Source organism: Aquarana catesbeiana, linkage group LG02 (genome assembly GCF_042186555.1).
Source record: "Aquarana catesbeiana isolate 2022-GZ linkage group LG02, ASM4218655v1, whole genome shotgun sequence".
Lineage (NCBI taxonomy): Eukaryota > Metazoa > Chordata > Amphibia > Anura > Ranidae > Aquarana > Aquarana catesbeiana.
This window is the reverse complement of record NC_133325.1, coordinates 106,522,873-106,544,781: the sequence shown is the minus strand read 5'-3', so window position 1 is coordinate 106,544,781 and position 21,909 is coordinate 106,522,873. Positions and strand designations below refer to the sequence as shown.

At 43.0% G+C, this 21,909-nt stretch overlaps 1 protein-coding gene across 1 annotated transcript in view; it reads right to left on the bottom strand.

The window, feature by feature from the left end:
* Positions 1-21,909, bottom strand: part of STARD13 (StAR related lipid transfer domain containing 13) — a 438,704-nt gene that overhangs the window by 271,045 nt on the left and 145,750 nt on the right. The gene's annotated exons all lie outside the window — the stretch shown is intronic.

Genomic DNA, 21,909 nt, shown 5'->3' with positions numbered 1-21,909 from the left:
TTTTTTTTTTCTTGAACGTTTAAAAAAATGACGCTGTATTCAATTTTAGTAATTTGAACACAATCTTCATATTAAATACTGTTTGCATTTGTGAAGTCACTGAGTTTCCAAACAGTGCTGGGCTATCTAAGAAGAAAGCTAAGCACTATATTCATGCTTCACAAAAGCATTAGGAAAAAGCACCTTAATGCAAGCCAATTTGTTAATTAGTTTTAAGCTGTATTAATGAAACATGGTGAGATGCTTCATGGTATACCTCTGTCTATGTTTTGATTTTAAGGGTCCTTTCACACGGGCAGTCCAATCAGGTCCGCCTGTCCGTTTTTCATGTGGACCTGATCGGACACTCCATTCACCCCTATAGAGTGGCGGATATCTGAGGTGAGATGTCCTCTGACACCCGCCACTATCCGATCCGATCCTGTCTGCTAAATCCAGATGGATAGTGACCCTATTTTCCATCGGTCTGGAGGATCGGATAAGATCGGGTGAAAACAGACAGGTGGTTCATTTTCACCTGATTTCCCCATAGCAGGACTCTGTCCATCTCCCCTCTGCGCAGTGAGTGGAGAAGAACCTGTCATCCACCTGCTTAGCGGGGATCAACGGAGTCTGCTGAGTGGACCGCCAGTGTGAAAGGACCCAAAGAATCTCCAAGCCTGGATGTTCCCATAGGCGTGTGCACAGGGTGTGCCAGGTGTGCCCAGGCACACCCTAATCACCCTGTGCAGCACAAATTCCCCCTATTGCCCTGGCTCCCCCCCTTCTCCCCACAGTGCTTCTAGCTTCCTTCCTCTTCTCTCCTGCTGACTGATGCTGCGGGGATGAGTGGGGGAAGTGGCTGGTAAACATGTAATTTACTGGCCCCTTCTCTTTCTGAGTGAACATCGTGAGTGATCGATAGTGTGTGTTTGAGCTTTGGGGTGCACACCCTAATGTAATAGGCTGCGCACACCTATGGATGTTCCATGTGTGTTTCCTTTTTTTGTGTTTTGTATTATTTATTTGTATTTTGTATTATTGAATTTGGGAAAAGCGAACCTGAAATAAGGCTCTGGCACAAGGATGGAAATGTGCCTGTAAGGAAAACTATGATTAGGCAGGTGTTGGCGCAAAACTGTGTAAGTTAATATTTGAGACAAAAACAATGTGCACACATAAATGCATTTTCCGCACTTTACTGTACCTTTCCCATGAAATATCACATTAGCATACTAGCAGAATCCTCGGTGCGGAATGCCACCTGCAAGGTTAGACATTCTATAGCAGTCATTTCAAAGCTGAGCACAGATACGCATCTTTAACCTATCTTCCCTCTACACCCGCATTCCTTTCCTTCGGAGCACCACAGAGTTGGGACCACTTCCCTATTTATACTAAGTCCACAACGTTAAAGCGGAACTTCACCCAAAAGGTGAAGTTCCACTTGTTTGCCCCCCCTTCTCTTTAGGTTTTGGCACTTTATTTTTTTTGGGGGGGGGGGGGGCGGGTACCTGACTTTGACACGCTTCCACTTCTGGTGGGATCGCTGAGGCGATCAAAGTGGAAGTTTGGCCCCTCTTCCTTTTCTCTGCAGCCCTCTGGGACATGATATGGGTCCCATTAAGTTGCTAACACCTAATTACAACTTTCCCTTCACCATACTATAATGAGAAGAAAGCACTCCAGTGGCAGGCAAGCTAACTGCACCTGGCAACAGGTCAATCTCTGCTATCTGCATGCTTGTTGCCAGCCTGCGTACCCGAACAAATCCAGCTTTCCTGTGAAAAGGGAAAAAGGGTGTATCCATCATGTGATGTTCATAGGTGTCAGAAATCTGATCTCTCTACAGTCTATGTCTATTTTATAGTAGTGGGCTTGCTTTTAATCCGGGAAAAACTGTTCTTCTGCATGGTAATATTCATGTACTGGTTGCAAGTAGTAAATATACAATAATCATATTGTGTGTAATATTTACCTGTTACAAAATTGGACCAAGCTGGATGGAAGGGAATTGACTGACTAGTATGTTTTTAAATTGTAGCTAAAGGGCTATAAACCTGTCCAGTATTGAAAATAACTATTATGTTGCATTTACACCCTGTGAAGTCAGTTAAATGTATTCTGTTCTGAACCTGACAAGCACTTACAACTGTAATTCAATATATATTACAGCTTCTAATGCTAGCAAGATGTTTTTATTAAAAGATCCATAGCCTTACAGTGATATATAAAAGGCTCATATAGAAATTTTAGGGCGGAGTGAATGTTAAAGCCATCCCTAGAACAAATATTAAAGCAGAACTATACTGCATCTGAGCACCACAAACCAAAAAATAATATGCTTAAAAAAGGGTGGGTTCGGAGTGCAGAGCATTATTGTCTTTCTGATTCTCCTCCTGGCCAATCAGGAAGCAGGTCTTGAGACCCCTCACCCAAATGGCCAAGAGGAAAAGCGATCCTATTGGCTGCCAAGGAGAAGGAGGCAGGAGAAGCTGCCGTGAAGCACCAGGAGGTGGAGACACCGCCCGCCAGCCACCCCCCGGAGGAAGCCGCCCACAGATAGATTGTTTGACCCCCCAAAAAACATATAGCACCAGCTGCCAATGCTTCACATACTGCAATGTCAATATAAATCTTCCATCTTCATCACCAGAGTCATCAGAGAAAACATCTCATACATGCTAACAGCTAGTGAAGGAAGTAGACCACATGCACTGAAAAAGTGTAATTCCATTTAATTTAAAAGGAAAAACAGACTGCACTCTCCTATGTACAAAGTGCACATGGCACTACTGTGCTTACACAGCATTGTTTTTCTGGAGTTCTATTGGGATTATACCATACTATGTGACTAGTATAGATGCAAATATTGTAGATTCAATTATTTATTGTTATGATTGGTTAAAAAAAAAATTCTTTCATGTCTAATAAGAAATTTCTTTTCCACTTAAATTTCCCTTTATGAATTACTGCTCACATTGGACGAAAATATATTCTACATGGAAATATACTGTACTCTATATTTCAAAGACTTGTGCACATATGTTGTGTATTTATTAAGTTAAATGAATAGAGATCCTTGAATATTTCATACTGAGAAATGTTTATTAAGTTCCTAAAGTGTTCCTCATATCCTCTGTATGTGGTGACTGTACTATGATGGCCTTGTATCTCTGTATCTACATTGCCTGTGTTGTGGTAACTGGAGCAATACAGAGATGCCAGGTGGGGAATAGTGCATTAGTCTGTCATCGATTTTGACAGCTGCTATACATAATATAGGCTGCTCTACAGGGAAAAAAGCACTAGGAACAGGGAAACCATATTCCGATAACTACCTGTCACATGGCTGTATGTATATTCACTTGTGCACACATGCTGCGCTAGATCTGTTATATGATGATCAGTGCTGAAAAACAATGATATATCTATGGTAAAGTCTGCAAAACCAAGCCATTTATTTGGGCCTATTTTGTTGGGAAATTTCAGAGCGACTTACACTAAAGAGACTGCATGGAAGTTGAAATCTGAGATGGTGCATCCTGGCAAAATAATGGAGAAGGAGACCCATTGGGGCTATTGTACCCACCTCAAGGAGGAATTCACTATTAAATGCCCTTTAACATACTTTTCTTTTTTTTTCTTCTTTAGTTTATTGAATTCTTCAAAAATTTCACAAAACATACAGCTACAATCAGTAAAACTAAACACAAACACATGGGAGAGCAGGAGTTCCAAATTACATTAAAGTGTAACTAAAGGCAAAACTCTTTACATTTTGTGGGATAAAGTAAGGGAGGATTTTAACCCCGTCAGTTTTTTTTCCATCTGTGTCCCCATTAGGGAGATTTTCCTTCCTGTCCCATAGCCAAAACAGGAAGTGAGAGGAAATCCCTTCAAAGTGAGGGAATCCCAGTGTGTCACCAGAGTCATAAAAACTAATGTCCCCATTGGAAGATTTTCCTTCTTTTAGTGTTCTGACGTCAACCCAAAATGTGGGATTTTCTTTTATTTTCACTTTTATCGATAACAATAAACAGAACAAAAAAAAGAGGGTGAATCTCCCGATTGGGGGCACAGATGACAATAAAAACTGACAGTTATTCTAATCCCTCTCCACTCTATCCAACACTAACAAAAAACTGTTTACACTTTAAAGCTTAATGGAGGTTTCCAGCAAACATATGTGGACAATCTAGCTCTAGCACATACATGGGGAAAAATTACATTAAATGGGCATTCAAGCAAAACACATTAACAATACCCAGACTAAGTAATTTCAAGGAAGCACCAAACCCTAAGTCATAATGTAACTGTAATGCCACGTACACACGAACGGACTTTCTGGCATACTTGGTCCGGCAGACTTTCCGACAGACTTTGTCCGCCAGGTGCACCGGACTTCAGTGAACCTGAAGTCCGGACGGACTTGCCCACACACGACCTGACTTTCCGGCGGGCTAGGTCCGCCCGTCTTTCCGACGGACTTTTGCCGGAGTTACGGCGGACTTTCAGAATGAACGGACTTGCCCACACATGGACAAGTCCGTTCATTTTGAACGTGACTCGGGTACGACGGGACTAGAAAAGGAAGTTAATCTCACCGCTTTTATCGGCGAAATTGACACCTTGCGAGCCCCGTCGCAGGTCATACCAGGCCCTTAGGTCTGGTATGGATTATAAAGGCAAGCCCCTACGCCGAAAAAACGGCGTGGGATCCCCCCTAGAATCCATACCAGACCCCGATCCGAGCACGCAGCCCGGCCGGTCAGGAAAGGGGGTGGGGACGAGCGAGCGCCCCCCCTCCTGAACCATACCAGGCCGCATGCCCTCAACATGGGGGGTGGGTGCTTTGGGGGAGGGGGCGCTCTGCAGGGCCCCCCCACCCCAAAGCACCTTGTCCCCATGTTGATGAGGACAAGGGCCTCTTCCCGACAACCCTGGCCGTTGGTTGTGGGGTCTGCGGGCGGGGGGCTTATCGGAATCCGGGAGCCCCCTATATTAAGAGGGCCCCCAGATGCCGGCCCCCCACCATATGTGAATGAGTATGGGGTACATGGTACCCCTACCCATTCACCTAGGGTAAAAGTGTCAATAATAAAACACACTACACAGGTTTTTAAAATAATTTATTAAACAGCTCGGGGGGGTCTTCCTTCGGCTTCGGGGGTCTTCCTCTGGCTTCGGGGGTCTTCTTCTGGCTTCGGGGGTCCCTCCGGTTCCTCTTCTCCCAGCATCCGGTTGGTTCTTCTCCACTCTCTCTGGCCTCTTCTCCCGGTGTTCCAGTGCTTCTGCCGGCTCCTCCGCTGTCTTCATGCCGCTCTTTTGCCAGCGGAGGTCCGGACTTCTGGCTTCTTGTTTTCTTGGCTTCTTCCCTCTTCTCTTCTCCAGATGTTGACACGACGGTCTCTCCGGCTGGACTGCTCTCTGAGCGCTCCGTTGTGACTTATATAGGCGGAGACCCCGCCCCCGTATGACGTCACAGTCTCTGGGCATGCTGGGACTGTGAGGTTTTAGGGGGCGTGATCAACATCACCCGGTGATCACGCCCCCTAAAACGTCACAGTCCCCGCAGGGCGCCCCCTCCCCCAAAGCACCCACCCCCATGTTGAGGGCATGTGGCCTGGTACGGTTCAGGAGGGGGGGCGCTCGCTCGTCCCCACCCCTTTTCCTGACCGGCTGGGCTGCATGCTCGGATCTGGGTCTGGTATGGAATTTAGGGGGGACCCCACGACGTTTTTTCGGCGTAGGGGGTTCCCTTTAAAATCCATACCGGACCTAAGGGCCTGGTATGCCCCGCGCTCGCCACAATAGGAAAATTTGTTTTTCCTATTGCAGCGAGCGCGAAATGCAATACCCTGCCCTTGCGACGTATCTGGTCCGTTGGACCAGCATACAGACGAGCGGGCTTTCCGTCGGACCAGCACACAGATGAGCGGACTTTCTGTCAGAAACTGAGTTCGACGGAAAGATTTAAAACATGTTTCAAATCTAGTTCCGGCGGACTTTTGGGAAAAAGTCCGCCGGAGCCTACACATGGTCGGATTGTCCGCCGGACCAAGTATGCCGGAAAGTCCGCTCGTGTGTATGCGGCATAAAGCTACTCGTGAATGTGGAGTGAGGTGTTGGGGGTATTGATAGAAGCATTTCTCCCCACATTTTGTTATGTTACAGCCTAATTCCTAAATGGATTACATTCATTATTTTCCTCAAAATACTACAAATAAGTTTGTTTGAAATCTTTGCAAATTTATTAAAATTAAAAAATGTAAAAATCACATGTACATAAGTGTTCACAGCCTTTGCTCAATACTTTGTTAAAGCACGTTTGGCACTAATTACAGAAGCAAGTCTTTTTGAGTATGATGCTACAAGCTTGGTACACCTATTTTTGAGCAGTTACTCCCATTCTTCTTTGCAGGACTCCTCAAGCTCCATTAGGTTGGATGGGGAGCATCGATGCACAGCAATTTTCAGATCTCTCCAGAGATGTTCAATCTGGTTCAAGTCTGGGCTCTGGCTGGGCCATTCAAGGACATTCACAGAGTTGTCCCCTAGCCACTCCTTTGTTATCTTGGCTTTGTGCTTAGGGTCATTGTCCTGTTGGAAGATAAACCTTCGCCCCAGTCTGAGGTCCAGATCGCTCTGGAGCAGGTTTTCATCAAGGATGTCCCTGTACATTGCTGCATTCATTTTTCCCTCGATCCTGACTAGTCTCCCAGTTCCTGCCGCTGGAAAACATCCCCACAGCATGATGCTGCCACCACCATGCTTCACTATAGGGATGGTATTGGACAGGTGATGAGCGGTGCCTGGTTTCCTCCAGGCATGAAACTTGCCATTCAAGCCAAAGAGTTCAATCTTTGTTTAATCAAACCAGATAATTGTGTTTCTTATGGTCTGAGAGTCCTTCAGGTGCCTTTTGGCAAACTCCAGGATGGCTGTCATGTGCATTTTACTGAGGAGAGGCTTCCGTCTGGCCATTCTACCATACAGGCCTGGTCTAGAAGGTTCTCCTCTCTCCACAGAGAAATGCTGGAGCTCTGTCAGAGTGACCATCAGGTTCTCGGTCACCTCCCTGACTAAGGCCCTTCTCCCCCGATCACTCGGTTTGGCCGTGCGGCCCGCTCTAGGAAAAGTCCTGGTGGTTCTAAACTTCTTCCATTTACGGATGATGGGAGCCACTGTGCTCATTGGGACCTTCAATGCTGCAGACATTTTTCTGTACCCTTCCCCACCCTTCTGTGCCTCGATACAATCCTGTCTTGGAGGTCTACAGACAATTCCTTGGACTTCATGGCTTAGTTTGTGCTCTGACATGTACTGTAGCTATGGGACCTGATATAGACAGGTGTGTGCCTTTCCAAATCATGTTCAATCTACTGAATTTACCACAGGTGGACTCCAACCATTGAGATGATCCAACCACTGATCATCTCAAGGATGATCAGTGGAAACAGGATGCACCTGAGCTCAATTTTTGAGTGTCATGGCAAAGGCTGTGAATATTTATGTACATGTTTTTTATTTTTACTAAATTTGCAAAGATTTCAAACAAACTTCTATCATGTTGTCATTATGGGGTATTGTTTGTAGAATTCTGAGGAAAATAATGAATTTAATCCATTGGAATAAGGCTGTAACATAACAAAATGTGGAAAAAGTGAAGAGCTGTGAATATTTTCCGGATGCACTGTACCTGGTTGATCCTGCCTTTAGCAATCCCTCCCATCTGCTCGGTGTCCTTTACGGAGCATGCTCAATTTTAGTTCCTTTCTAAGCTCTTCATTTGCTCCTTTTCCTTATCTGAGCAGCCCACGTGACTATTGAGTCACACACGTGGGCGTATACATAGTGTTAATGACAGTCCACTCCCTCCCTCCTCCTTCATGTCCTCCTATTGCTAAACATTATAGGGGCAGGATATAGTATGCCAATTGATTACATTCACTAGGAAACTCACAAAAAAGTTTAGTTTTAATATACATCAGTATTAAATACGGATTTCAACAGGCAGAAAAAAAATTGATCCCTTGCAGTGGGGCTGTGCCTGTAATCCAAGGATTAATCTATCATTTTGTCTAGGGGAGAGAAGAACATGCTTTACTTACCTGATTCTCTGCTCCCCTGACAGGCCTGTCACTTGCCTGTCACTGGATTGTGTGACAAAACAGGGACTGTTATAGCAAGTTAGGACTGTCCTTATATGCTGTTGCTAGATAAATCTAGTTCAGTTCTGTTAATTACCGATAGAGTACTGCAGATGTTTAACCATATCTCTCAGAGTACCATTATTGTCCTATTGATTGTTTGTATAAGTAGACTTGCTAAACTTTTCTACTTTCAGGCTATGCCTAGCCTAATCAATTATCAGGGTGTGTTGGTAATCTTCAGGTGTGCAGAGAAATCACAAAATAATTCACAGGCTCCTCTGGGAGTAGTGCTACACTAGCATTTTATAGTTTTTCCCTACAACTGTAGACAGGGCTGTGTTAGCCACTGTCCTAAATTAGGACAACTGTTTGTACAAGCTCCGTCCCTTGTGTCATGATTATTTTAGTAAACGCTATTGATAAAATATGCTATTGGACAAAGCATGCTGCATATTGCATTTTCGCAGCTATGTTTAACCTAAGAGAGCAAGAATGTTTTTATGTTTTATGAACATTAATCCCTTTCCTGCCATCTGATTACTCATTTTTTAAAAGTCCTCCAGACAGTCAAGTTCCTCCATCCCAAACGCACTCATCCATGTCTTTATGGACCTTGCTTTGTGCACTGGTCCAAATCATTTGGTGGAGGGGGGATTATAGTGTGGGGTTGTCTTTCAGGGGTTGGGCTTGGCCCCTTAGTTCTGGTGAAAGGAACTCTTAAGGCATCAGCATACCAAGATATTTTGGACAATTTCATGCTCCCAACTTTGTGGGAACAGTTTGGGGATGGCCCCTTCCTGTTCCAACATGACTGCACACCAGTGCACAAAGCAGGGTCCATAAAGACATGGATGAGCGAGTTTGGTGTGGAGGAACTTGACTAGTCTTCACAGAGTCCTGGCCTCAACCCGATAGAACAACTTTGAGATGAATAAGAGCGGAGACTGCTAACCAGGCCTTCTTGTCCAACATCAGTGCCTAACCTCACAAATGCGTTTCTGGAAGAATGCGTTTCTGGAAGAATGGTCAAACATTCCCATATTCCAACTCAATACTGAACCCTACGGACTAAGACTGGGATGCCATTATAGTTCATGTGTGTGTAAAGGCGGCCGTCCCAATACTTTTGGTAATATAGTGTATGTATGTATATATATATATATATATATATATATATATATATATATATATATATATATATATATATATATATATATATATATATACAGTATCTCACAAAAGTGAGTACACCCCTCACATTTTTGTAAATATTTTATTACATCTTTTCATGTGACAACACTGAAGAAACAAAATACAGGAAATTGCCCCGGGACTTTAAATGAGGTGAATGCGGTTAGCCAACAGTTGACAGAGTAAATGCAGTCTCAAAATTTATTAAAATTGTCATGCAAACATAAACAACATGAATCATAACCAAACCACGGAAATTATATATATAGTAAAAAATGTCATTACACGTATCATAGTATAAAATGTAAATTGCATGCAACAAGTACACAGGCATGAAAAGTATCCCAACGCATTTCTCAAGACCATGCTCGCTTCATCAGGGATAGATGTGTGTGTAGTACATCTGTAGGGGGTATAATGAACCAAATAAGTATCAACACAGAGATGATATTGTGACAGTTAGTCAAGAGGGTCCAAAACGCATGGCCCTATACTCACCAGAGGCTGGATCAGACTACCAAATGCTGAATACCCACAGGCGGCAGTAATGAACGTCCAGCTCGGGAGCAGAGGAGGCAAAGGAAAAACCAACCCAACAGAGCACAAATGGGGGGGCAGACATGGCCGGGATGGGGGTGTCTGTTACCAAAGATATCCCAGTATCCATTAATAATGTCAACTGAAACATAAATGCATATGTATCAATCAATGCTGTCATAACAGCATAGAACTAAAGTAGTATATGATATAAGTATGTATATGCATGAAACGTTTTCTTTTATCTACACATTTTTATTTATTTATATTGTCCCCTAGATTCTAAGCCTATACCATTATTGAACCAGATTGTTTCATGCATATACATACTTATATCATATACTACTTTAGTTCTATGCTGTTTTTCCTCTGCCTCCTCAGCTACTGAACTGGACTCTCATTACTGCTGCATCTGGGTATTCAGAAGCCCAGCACCTCAAGGTGTAGAAAGCGGTTAAGTTAAGATTCCCCTTCAATGCTGGTCACTCCCTTTGGAGGCATGATCTCAGGATTGGATCAGTCCTCTGCTTAAATAAGGTTAATAGAGAAGCCAATCTGGGTTTTGAGATGTCAGCAGGTCAAACCTCTTAGCAGGAGAGCTACCCTTGCAGCCTGGGGAAGCTATGGGGACCAATGGAGGCTTAATGCCTGTGTAGATAAAGCGGTATGCCTGAACTGCAAGTAGGACCACAGGACCCCTCCTGTTCATTGTTGGACAGTTCACCAGTAATCCAGGATTTGGCAAGCATTGTTATTACACTTTATTGAAAAAATGTTGACTCATGTGTATGTGATTACACTGAAGAATCACCATCTTATGTATTGTTGACCCTTCAAGAATTCCAGTAAAGTTTCAGGCAAAGAGAAACATCATTCACTTATCTGGGGGAAGAATTGTGTTTAATTAATGTTTAATGAAAGTGTAATTAACTGTGTAAGCCTTGTTGGCTCAGAAGCGTGTAGTGGTTAGGGAACAGAAACCACCTTCCTGTCGATGAGAGAACACACCCCTTATGTATCATGCGCCAGGTGACCTGGGCTTCCATGTGACATGGGCCTCGGATGTTCAGATGGATTCTTTGAGCCCTAACCTGGATCTCAGAAAACATAGGTCTGAATGTAGAGGTGCTGTAGGTGATAGGGGGTTAATAGAACCATGGACCATGGATTCTTCAGTGTGTACTTTGGCCTGCATCTGTGTATGTGAAAAAGGAGTTAGCTTGGTGCTGTAACCAATAACGGCCCAAAAACTCTCTCTGCAGGAGGGGGCTCAACTGCTCAATCTACTTACAAAGGGCTCCTCTTTTTTTACCTGTGCCTCTCCCAAAGACAGCTTGGTAAAGCTGAACTCCAGGGAAAGTAAAATGCCATCCTTGCAGGCTCCCTGCTGCCAGACAGCTTTTCCCTATGTTCTAGTGGTCGAATGCTCTCCATAGCCCTGCATTGAACGTGAGGACACCAAGTAATAGTCTACATGCAGAGGAGAAAAGGGGAGAGGACTGGGTAAATAAACCAGCTTTTCCCAGTCCCCAAGACATAAGTAAAAGTTTAACCACTGCAGAAGAGTAACTTTACTTTAACCATCTCTCTATCTTCCCAGCCTCCTGAACCATGTGGTGCCTTTTGTGGTCCTGACCAATTCTGCACCCTTGAGTTCTCTGTAGTCTTCATATACCCCTATGGAAGTATTCAGATAAGACACAAACCTGGTGTTCCTTTATGGTGCACAAAGAGTGATCAATGTCCACAGAACTGCAATTTACTAATATTTCTTTAACAACAGTTCTCCAAAGATAAGATCAATAATAATCTCACATCATGACCAGAGCTTCCATAGGATCACTTTCTCTCAGGTCATGCAAATGCAGGACCAATGACTCTCCCTACTTAAGTTAACTCCATGGAGGAGGAATGCTCTGCAACCCATAGGGAGGGCACATCCAAAGGTACCATTGTTCCCAGAGATGAGTGAAAACACAGACATTGTGGGATTGATTTACTAAAGGCAAATAGTGCATTTGCACTTTGCAAGAGCAGTTGCTCCAGAGCTATCTAAATGAGCAGAAGCTCTGCTGACTTCCATCATACAATCATGTGCAAGCAAAAATACTATTTTTTTATTTTCCTGGCATGTGATTGGGTATTCTTTGTAAAGTGAAGCTTTACCTCAACAACAAGGTGTGAAAATGGGAGTTTTGAGGTGCCAAATTAATCAATTTGAAACAAAATCAAAATTTACAAAATTTTATTAAATAAGCATTAAACATTTTTAATGCTTATTTAATAAAATTTTATAAACTTTGATTTTGTTTCAAATTGATTATTTTGGCACCTCAAAACTCCCATTTTCGCACCTTGATGTTAATGTTCTATTATAGGGAGGTGGTCCATTCTAATGAGACCCCCCATCCTTGGATTAAAAAACGTATTGCTCTTTCTGAAGCTTTATCTCATTTACTAAGCTCTAGAGCAACTGCACTTCACCAAATGCACAGTCTATTTGTCTTTAGTACATCAACCCCTATACTTCTTCTTTGCAGCCCTATAATGGTTAGTTTGAAGCAAATTAGGAAGCCCACTTAGGAGAAGATCCTGGCCATTATACACAATAGAATTCATTTAAATAGTGAACATTCGCCCATCAACAATTTAAAACTTACACTTAGGTGTGAGGAGCTGAAATTGTAAACTTGAGTAAATGGAACTATTTCCTTTCATAATAGGAAAAGCGAACACATCCCGACACAATGTAGGATTTGCTGCGGACATTCATCCTGAATGAAGTACACTTTTTAATCCCTTGTATTTTATTTTAGCACCACATCCGACAGCTTTGAGACACCCCATTGAATTTATCTTTTCATTGTGTCACTTAGCAGCAAACATCCAAAGGCCCTGCATTAACTGCATGCTAAAAACAGAGGAAACAGCAAGCGACAGCCTGCACTTGACTGTAATCCCCTAGCTGACAGTCCTAGAGATAAACACAAGGAGATAGCCAGGGTCATTACTACATGACTGGCAGATTGACATAGTACACTAACCATAGCTGACTCTGTCATTTGATTGCAGCATGTTAGGAATAGGAAAAGCTGGACTGAACGAAAGTTAGATCAGCAAGTAAAATCAACAGGTGGACTGCTGCAGAAGGTATTTAGAAAAATCTGTCAACTATTCAAAACGGTTTCTAGGTGGAATGCAGCTTCTTGACACGTGTAGGCAAAGCTTCAGTATGTTTAGGAAGGGGGCATGCACATCAAGTAAATGTGTAGATTTTTCAGCAGTGCTATGTAACATGGAAACTAATTCAGGCGGTGTTATAACTATCCAAAACAACAAAATAAAATTTTGATTGTTCTTGCACTTTCAATCCTAACTTCTATTTATCTTTATATTCTTGTTCTACAATCTCCTGCTCTCCAGAAATCAGACAGAGATCTTTTAAACGTGTGACCGCCCAGCTAAGTTGTACCATTGCAGCTTGATGGAACTGTACATATGCTGTGGCTGAAATGCTGTGCTCAGTGGCAGCGGCAATCTTAACTCGGCTTGCAGAGTTTGACAGGTGGCACGTCTGTTAAATGTTCCCAATGAGGTCAATGGAAGGGCACTGCAACTGTGAGCCAAACACTTTCCTAAGACAAGCAATCAGGGGCGGCCCGTCCATTAAGGGCGCATAGGCGCCGCACCCCCCTGTTCATCACCGCCTCCCCTATCCATGCGTCCGGCCTCTTTCAGGACACCAGGCCCATGGATTCCAATGCAGAGGGGCTGTTTTTTTTGAAGCACCGATTAGAGCCAGAGGCTCCAATAGGCTTCAATGTAGGGTATAGGGCAGAGAGAGTGTGCTCTGAGCCCACCCAGGTGTGTTACAACAGCGAGTCAATATTCGCTGTTGTAACACTGATCCTCCTCCCGGCCAATCAGGAAGCGGGTTTTGACACAGGACAACCGATTGGCTGAAAGGACAGGCAATCCTATTGGACGCCTAGGGGGAGGAGCTGGAAGCCTCCTTGGAGGAGTGGACTCAGAGCCGAGCCGCTGCACCACGCTTCCTGCCACCTGCCACGATGGGTTAAGTGCTGGACCGACTGGCAAACAGCGGGGGGTGCCACTCGGGGGGATGGGTGGTTGTTTGCCGCGCCCCCCCCAAAAAATTGCAAGCAATGGCAAGAGGAATGCAGAAGGTGGTGAGACGTGTCATCCTCTGCATTCCTCTTGCAGTTGCTTGCACATGGGTAACGTTCTTACAGACATGACAAGCTGCAGCTATGAATCAACTATCTCCTTCAAAACTGTTGTCAGATCAGCCATGGCAGAATGAGAGGGGGGCATGTCGGTACTCATAACTACGGTTAGAAAGCACTTAAGAGGATGGAACCAAGTACTGCAATCTCAGAACACCCTATAAGAGTATAGTATGCAACTGGTCTAAACTAAGTGGCATGTTCACCAATGCCAGGAGCCTGGCGGACAAGATGGGTGAACTAGAGATACTGTTGTATGAGGAGGATTTGGATTTTGTGGGAATTTCAGAGACGTGGTTTAACAGCTCTCTTGATTGGCTGGCAACCATTCAAGGGTATAACCTTTATCGCAGGGATAGAGAGGGTAAAAAAGGGGGAGGGGTATGCCTGTATATCAAGAATAATGTACAAGTGAATGTGAGAGATGACATCACTAAGGGAGCTAGGGAGGAGGTGGAATTCTTATGGGTAGAGCTCCAAAGAGATGAAGCTAAGGGGAAAATAATACTGGGAGTATGCTATAGGCCCCCTAACCTGAGAGAGGAGGGGGAGGCGGACCTCCCATCACAATTTGGATTAGCAGCAAGGATGGGAAGTGTTATCATAATGGGGGATTTTAATTATCCGGACATAGACTGGGCGGAGGGAACCACGCATTCGTTTAAGGCTCGCCAGTTCCTAAATGTCCTGCGGGACAATTTCATGGGTCAGATGATAGACACACCAACTAGAAATAAAGCGTTACTAGATCTACTGATTACCAACAATACAGACCTGATCACGGATGTGGAAATACGGGGAAATTTAGGAAACAGCGATCACAGGTCAATTGGCTTAAGTATAAATCACACAAATAGGAAACATAAGAGAAATGCAAGGACACTGAATTTCAAAAGCGCCAACTTCCCTAAACTACGAACCTTGCTAGAAGATATAAATTGGAATAAAATCTTAGGAACAAAGAACACAGAGGAGAGATGGGTTCGCTTTAAGAGCATATTAAAAAAGGGCATTATCCAGTGCATCCCAATGGGTAGTAAATTTAAAAGAGTGAACAAAAGTCCTGGATGGCTTAACGCCAATGTAAAATTGCAAATAAAAGCAAAAGAGAAAGCCTTCAAAAAATACAGGGTTGAGGGATCATCATTAGCATTCAAACTTTATTAAGAATCCAACAGGAAATGTAAGGGTGTAATTAGGGCAGCTAAGATAGAACACGAAAGACATATAGCGGAGGAGAGCAAAAAAAAAATCCCAAGAAATTCTTTAAGTGTGTAAACAGTAAAAAAGAGAGGACAGACCATATTGGCGCCATAAATAATGAGGAAGGACATCTGGTTACAAAGGATAGGGAGATGGCGAAGGTATTGAATTTATTCTTCTCCTCAGTCTTCACAAAGGAATTGGGGGGGCTTCAGTAACCAAAACTGCAGTGTTTATCCTCATGACACATCACAGGAAGCACCCTCGTGGCTAACAGAGGATAGAATTAGACTTAGACTTGGGAAACTTGACATTAATAAATTACCGGGCCGGATGGCTTGCACCCAAGGGTACGTAGGGAACTCAGTCAAGTAATTGCCAGACCGTTGTTCCTAATTTTTACCGTCAGTCTACTGACTGGAATGGTACCAGTGGATTGGAGAAAAGTCAATGTAGCACCAATATTTAAAAATGGCCCAAAATACATCCCTGGGAATTACAGACCAGTTAGCCTAACATCAATAGTATGCAAGCTCTTGGAGGGGATGATAAGGGACTATATACAAGATTTGAGTAATGAAAACGGTATCATTAGCAGTAATCAGCATGGATTCATGAAGAATCTTTCTTGCCAAACCAATCTATTAACCTTCTATGAGGAGGTGAGTTGCTATCTAGATAAAGGAAGACCCGTAGACGTGGTGTATCTAGATTTTGCAAAAGCATTTGACACAGTTCCGCATAAACGTTTACTTTACAAAATAAGGACTGTTGGCATGGACCATAGAGTGAGTACATGCATTGAAAACTGGCTACAAGGGCGAGTTCAGAGGGTGGTGATAAATGGGGAATACTCGGAATGATGGTCAGGGGTGGGTAATGAGGTCCCACAGGGTCCTGTGCTGGGACCAATCCTATTTAATTTGTTCATAAACGACCTGGAGGATGGGGTAAAAAGTTAAATCTCTGTATTTGATGATGATACTAAGCTAAGCGGGGCAATAACTTCTCCGCAGAATGTGGAAACCTTGCAAGAAGATCTGAATAAATTAATGGGGTGGGCAACTACATGGCAAATGAGGTTTAGTGTAGAAACATTTAAAATAATGCATTTGGGTGGCAAAAATATGAATGCAATCTATACACTAGGGGGAGAACCTCTGGGGGAATCTAGGATGCAAAAGGACCTGCGGGTCCTAGTAGATGATAGGCTCAGCAATGGCATGCGATGCCAAGCTGCTGCTAACAAAGCAAACAGAATATTGGCATGCATTAAAAAAGGGATTAACTCCAGGGATAAAGCAATAATTCTCCCACTCTACAAGACTCTGGTCCAGCCACACCTGGAGTATGCTGTCCAGTTCTGGGCACCAGTCCTCAGGAAGGATGTACTGGAAATGGAGTGAGTACAAAGAAGGGCAACAAAGCTAATAAAGGGTCTGGAGGATATTAGTTATGAGGAAAGGTTGCGAGCACTGAACTTATTCTCTCTGGAGAAGAGACGCTTGAGAGGGGATATGATTTCAATTTACAAATACCATACTGGTGACCCCACAATAGGGCTAAAACCTTTTTGCGGAAGGGAGTTTAACAAGACACAAGGCCACTCATTTAAATTAGAAGAAAAGAGGTTTAACCTTAAACTACGTAGAGGGTTCTTTACTGTAAGAGCGGCAAGGATGTGGAATTCCCTTCCACAGGTGGTGGTCTCAGTGGATGGCATCGATAGTTTAAAAAAACTATTAGATAAGCACCTGAACAACCGCAACATACAGGGATATACAATATAATACTGACATATAATCACACACATAGGTTGGACTTGATGGACTTGTGTCTTTTTTCAACCTCACCTACTATGTAACTATGTATTTGAACAGAACTGTAAAAAAAAACTTTTATGAGAGATCTTCCATGTCTTTATGGACCTTGCTTTGTGCACTGGTCCAAATTATTTGGTGATGGGGGGGGGTTATGGGGTTGTTTTTCAGGGGTTGGGCTTGGCCCCTTAGTTCCAGTGGAGGAAACTCTTAAGGTGTCAGCATACCAAGACATTTTGGACAATTTCATGCTTCCAACTTTGTGGGAACAATTTGGGAATGGTTTCTTCCCGTTCCAAGATAACTGTGCACCAGTGCACAAAGCAAGGTCCATAAAGACATGGATGAGATGGATGAGCAAGTTTGGGGTGGGAGAACTTGACTGGTCTGCACAGAGACCTCAACCCGATAGAACACCTTTGGGATGAATTAGAGCAGAGACTGCGAGCCAGGCCTTCTAGTCCAACATCAGTGCCTGACCTAAAAAATGGGCTTCTGGAAGAATGGTCAAACATTCCCATAGATACACTCCTAAACCTTGTGGACAGCCTCCTGAGAAGAGTTGAAGCTGTTATAGCTGCAAAGGGTGGGCCAATTCAATATTGAGCCCTATGGACTAAGAATGGGGTGCCATTAAAGTGCATGTGCATGTAATGGCAGGCATCCCAAAATTTTTGATAATATATTGTGTGTGTGTGTATATATATATATATATATATATATACTGTATATTTAAACATTATAAATGCCTTTCCCCCCGTTTTTATACTGTAAGTGATCACATACCCTTTGTTCTCAGCTGCATAAGGAGCTCAGACAGCGGGGGGAGGAGAAACAGCAGCACCTTAATCTTCCCAGTGAATGGCTGTGCAGAGGGCGTGTCAGGACAAGTCTACTTATTGGAGGAGAACATGCTGAGTTCTCAGCACAGCTAGAAAATTTACCACACTGTGCTCTCATGCCTAATTTGGTCAGTTTTTGATAGGAAAGCAAGGGGACTGGCAGAAACACCAGAGATTTCACACGAAGGAAGCAATACCAAGAGAACAGGATACTTTTTTATACAAGTACATGGTAGAGTAGGCACATATCAGGGATATGAAATGTTGGGTTTACACACTCTTTAACTTTGAGAGCTTTGTACCACATGAGCGTGTGTTAGTGTATGAATACAGGTTAGTTTACCTTAGAAAATGTTTGCCCACAAAAGTTATCAGCATAGAAACACACAAGACTTTGCTTCTTCTTGTCAATGTGAATATAAACTTTGTTGAATCAGGAACAAATGTGTGCAAGTATTTTTTATCATGTGTATTTTGGTGCATTGCGTTGCTAAAACAGGATTATATTTTTTTCTGGTTTGTTGTGGTGCATTGGCAGCAATTTTGTAATGAATAGACAATGCACATAAAGACATCATGCATGGTTATGTGTGTTAATGCACGGGAACTGATTGCAAAGTAATGAATACGGCCTAAATGAAATAAATTAGCTAAGGTAAAAACACCCACCAAAAACACCTTCTAAAAATAGAAAAAAAAAAACTTTTTTTTTTCCCTTTTAAATTTTGCCTCACTAAGTGAAATTGAGAGTTTCTTCACTGGCGAAAGAAAAAAAATTGAGATTTTTCTGACAGGTCACCATTATTCTCTGTTTTGTCTTTCTGGGGCTCAAAAGAGTTAAAACTGAGGCATACAAATTTTCTCTACATAGCGGGTCTCACTGCAAATCATTAATTTATAACCTGTACTGCAGTTTTCATGTGGCCTAAGCACACATCACTTGGAATTGGTGATTTAGCTGAACAGCAAATACAGTTCTTTGTTTTTCTTTATCTTTTCTGATAAGGTTTATATGACAACACGGCAGTGAAGCTAGCACCAAGCAAAGCTATATTCTATTTTCCTAAGAATGTATGTAAAATGTATTTTCAAGGATTACAAAGACACTGAGAGCACTTCTACATATTGCATGCTTTCCTACATACACACTGCCTGTTTAATTCCATAGGGAAGCAGGCCTATGGGCAGCTCGTTTTTTGCTTATCTGCAATGCAGACAAACCTATCAATTTCATTTTTACAGCAAATGACCTTCTACAAGGATAAGAAAGTAGCACGCAGAATCTTAGCAGTAGTTATTGTACGAGCAGGTATTTCATGCTACATTACCTTCTGCATTTTCAGTCAATTAATTAAGGATTTTCAAGATTTTTTTTGTGCAGAAATGTTTAGCAGCAAACAGTTATACTTCATATAAAAAGTGCTGAAATGTTTAGCAGCAAACAGTTATACTTCAGATTTTTTAGTAAAATCAGTAAAGTCAAAATAGTGATTGGTTGCTATTGCATTGTGCACTTAGCCTGTTTAAAGGGTCGGTACACCCAGAACTGATATTTCAGTTTTTTTTTGTAAATGCCTGAGAGTTTAACTGTCTGACATTTTCTCAAATCTCTCTGGTGACACATATGGCAAAGTCTTTGCACATGATGAGTTCCTAATTTTTAATGCCTGCTGTGGCCATGGTGTGAGGTTCCTGCTCTCCCTGCTGGTGTTTTTTGGTTGACTTTTTTAATATGGATATTGCATCAAAAGGAGCTGAAACACACAAAGGTGGATGAAAACACCCAAAACTCCCAGATAGACAGAGTTGGAAAATATGGCAGTGAGATCAAGCTGCTGGAGCACCATGCCCCACTTATGACTAAAATAACACTTTTGCATTTACTGGTCCTTTAACTTAAAGAGGAATTCCAGTTATGGATATTTTATACATAGTTACAGCTTGGGCCAATGTAACACACACACACACACATATATATATATATATATATATATATATATATATATATATATATATATATATATATATGTAGCGCTGGTAGATTTTTTAATCTACCGCTGATAGGTAAATCTTGTGGGTTACTTGTTAGGTGAAGTTAGATTTGCCTCTGTTCCAGCTTGGCTGAGTTGCATGTAGTTCCACACTGTGCCAGTGGGTGTCGTTGTCACCATGGGCTGGTGTTGGAAAGGCAACGCGTTGAAGCGTATGAGTGCTCCTCTGTCCCGGAGACAACTCGGTGGAGGTGGTCCTCCGAGTTGCATTCTGGAAGAGGGTATTTATGGGACAGACGCCATATTCAGGGGTTCGTTTTTCAGCCACCTGCTGGCCCTCCTGGCCGACAGGTATGCGTTAGGAGTACCACCTCGTGGTCCTCCGATCCGGAAGCCCACGTCGTTGCGGCGTGTGGGTGGGCCCAGAAGCCTGTCTGGGGCCTACCACAGCAGCAGAGGAATGGTCCTGAGCTGTCTATCCTGAGTGAAGAAGCTGGACAACCGAGAAGATCCCAGGGGAGGACCTGTCATGGAAGGATCATGCTTAGTGCTGGTCTGGAGAGGGGCCTGGTGACTCGGTTGGATCCTGAAGTAATCTTACTGCATAGTACTGCCGGGTTGGCTTAACCTCCCTGGCGGTATGATTATTTCGGATTTTAGGTGCTGAAAGCGGTACAATTATTTTGCATGGAAATTTGGCATTTTATATTGTAGGTCTGTAAATCTTAACAATAACACACTTAAATCTGTCCAAACCAGAGTCTAGTAGATATCCCGGGTATGATAAAGTTTGAAACACAAAAACATACATTATAATATAATAAATACAAATAAATAATTAAAAAAATTTTTAAAAAATAGTAATAAAATAAATTTCCCCACAATTCACTATCGCTCAATTCTGCAAGTGTTCTAATTTACTATCGCTGTTTTCTAGCTGGTCTAAAGCCACTTTTGACGTAAAGGGACACTTTTTGGTTGCTATGGACAATCTCCAGTTTCCAGGCAGAAAGAACAGTGTATATCATGTAAAACTGCATGCAGGGCACCGGACAAAGCACTGGGGACAAAAGGGATGTGAAATCATTTCATACAGTACTGTAATCTGTAAGATTACAGTACTGTATGTGTTATGATTTTGACATTTTTTTGAATTTGCCGCCAGGCTCCGCCCCCGTGCGTCGCGCCGCTCGCAGGGAACGGAGCCTGGCACGGAGAGGCTTCGGAGGAGGACAGAGCCCACGGACACTGCGGGGGACATCGCAGGATCCCGGGGACAAGGTAAGTAACGCCGCCCCAGGATCCTGCAATGCGATCCCGAGTGTGGCTCGGGGTTACCGCTAATGGTACTGAATTTTAACCCCGAGCCACACTCGGGAAAACCGCCAGGGAGGCTACAGGTTCAAGTACTGTGTCTGATATTCATCGCAAACCAATACATCCTGTGGCAGAGGATCGTACGGGTTTTATCCGAATACATCCTGTGGCAGAGACTTTTGTTCATGCTACGTACTGGCTGCTAGGCAAGTGAGAGAGGCCTATCCAGGCGGGCAAAGATTGGATCCCACAAGGGGAGTGCATTCAATTACAAGTGTTCAATTCCAAAGAATGTTCTAAAGAATACTAAGGAAAGGTATTTGAGCTTCCCTGCAACTTTCCTTCTACCTCTTTCCTGCTACTTCCTTTATTACTTGTTCATTGGAAAATATACTCAAGTGTTTGGTGCTTATATCGTCCAGAGGTAAACCTTAACGGGATCCTAGACGCAGTGCCGGTGAAACAGAGGTATCTAGAATGAAGGTAACAGCCCGCTTTAAACCAGCAGCTCCACCGAGAGTTATTGCTACGTATATATATATATATATATACACACACACTGAGCAAAATTATATACGCAACACTTTTGTGTTTGCCCCTATTTACCATGAGTTGAACTCAAAGAT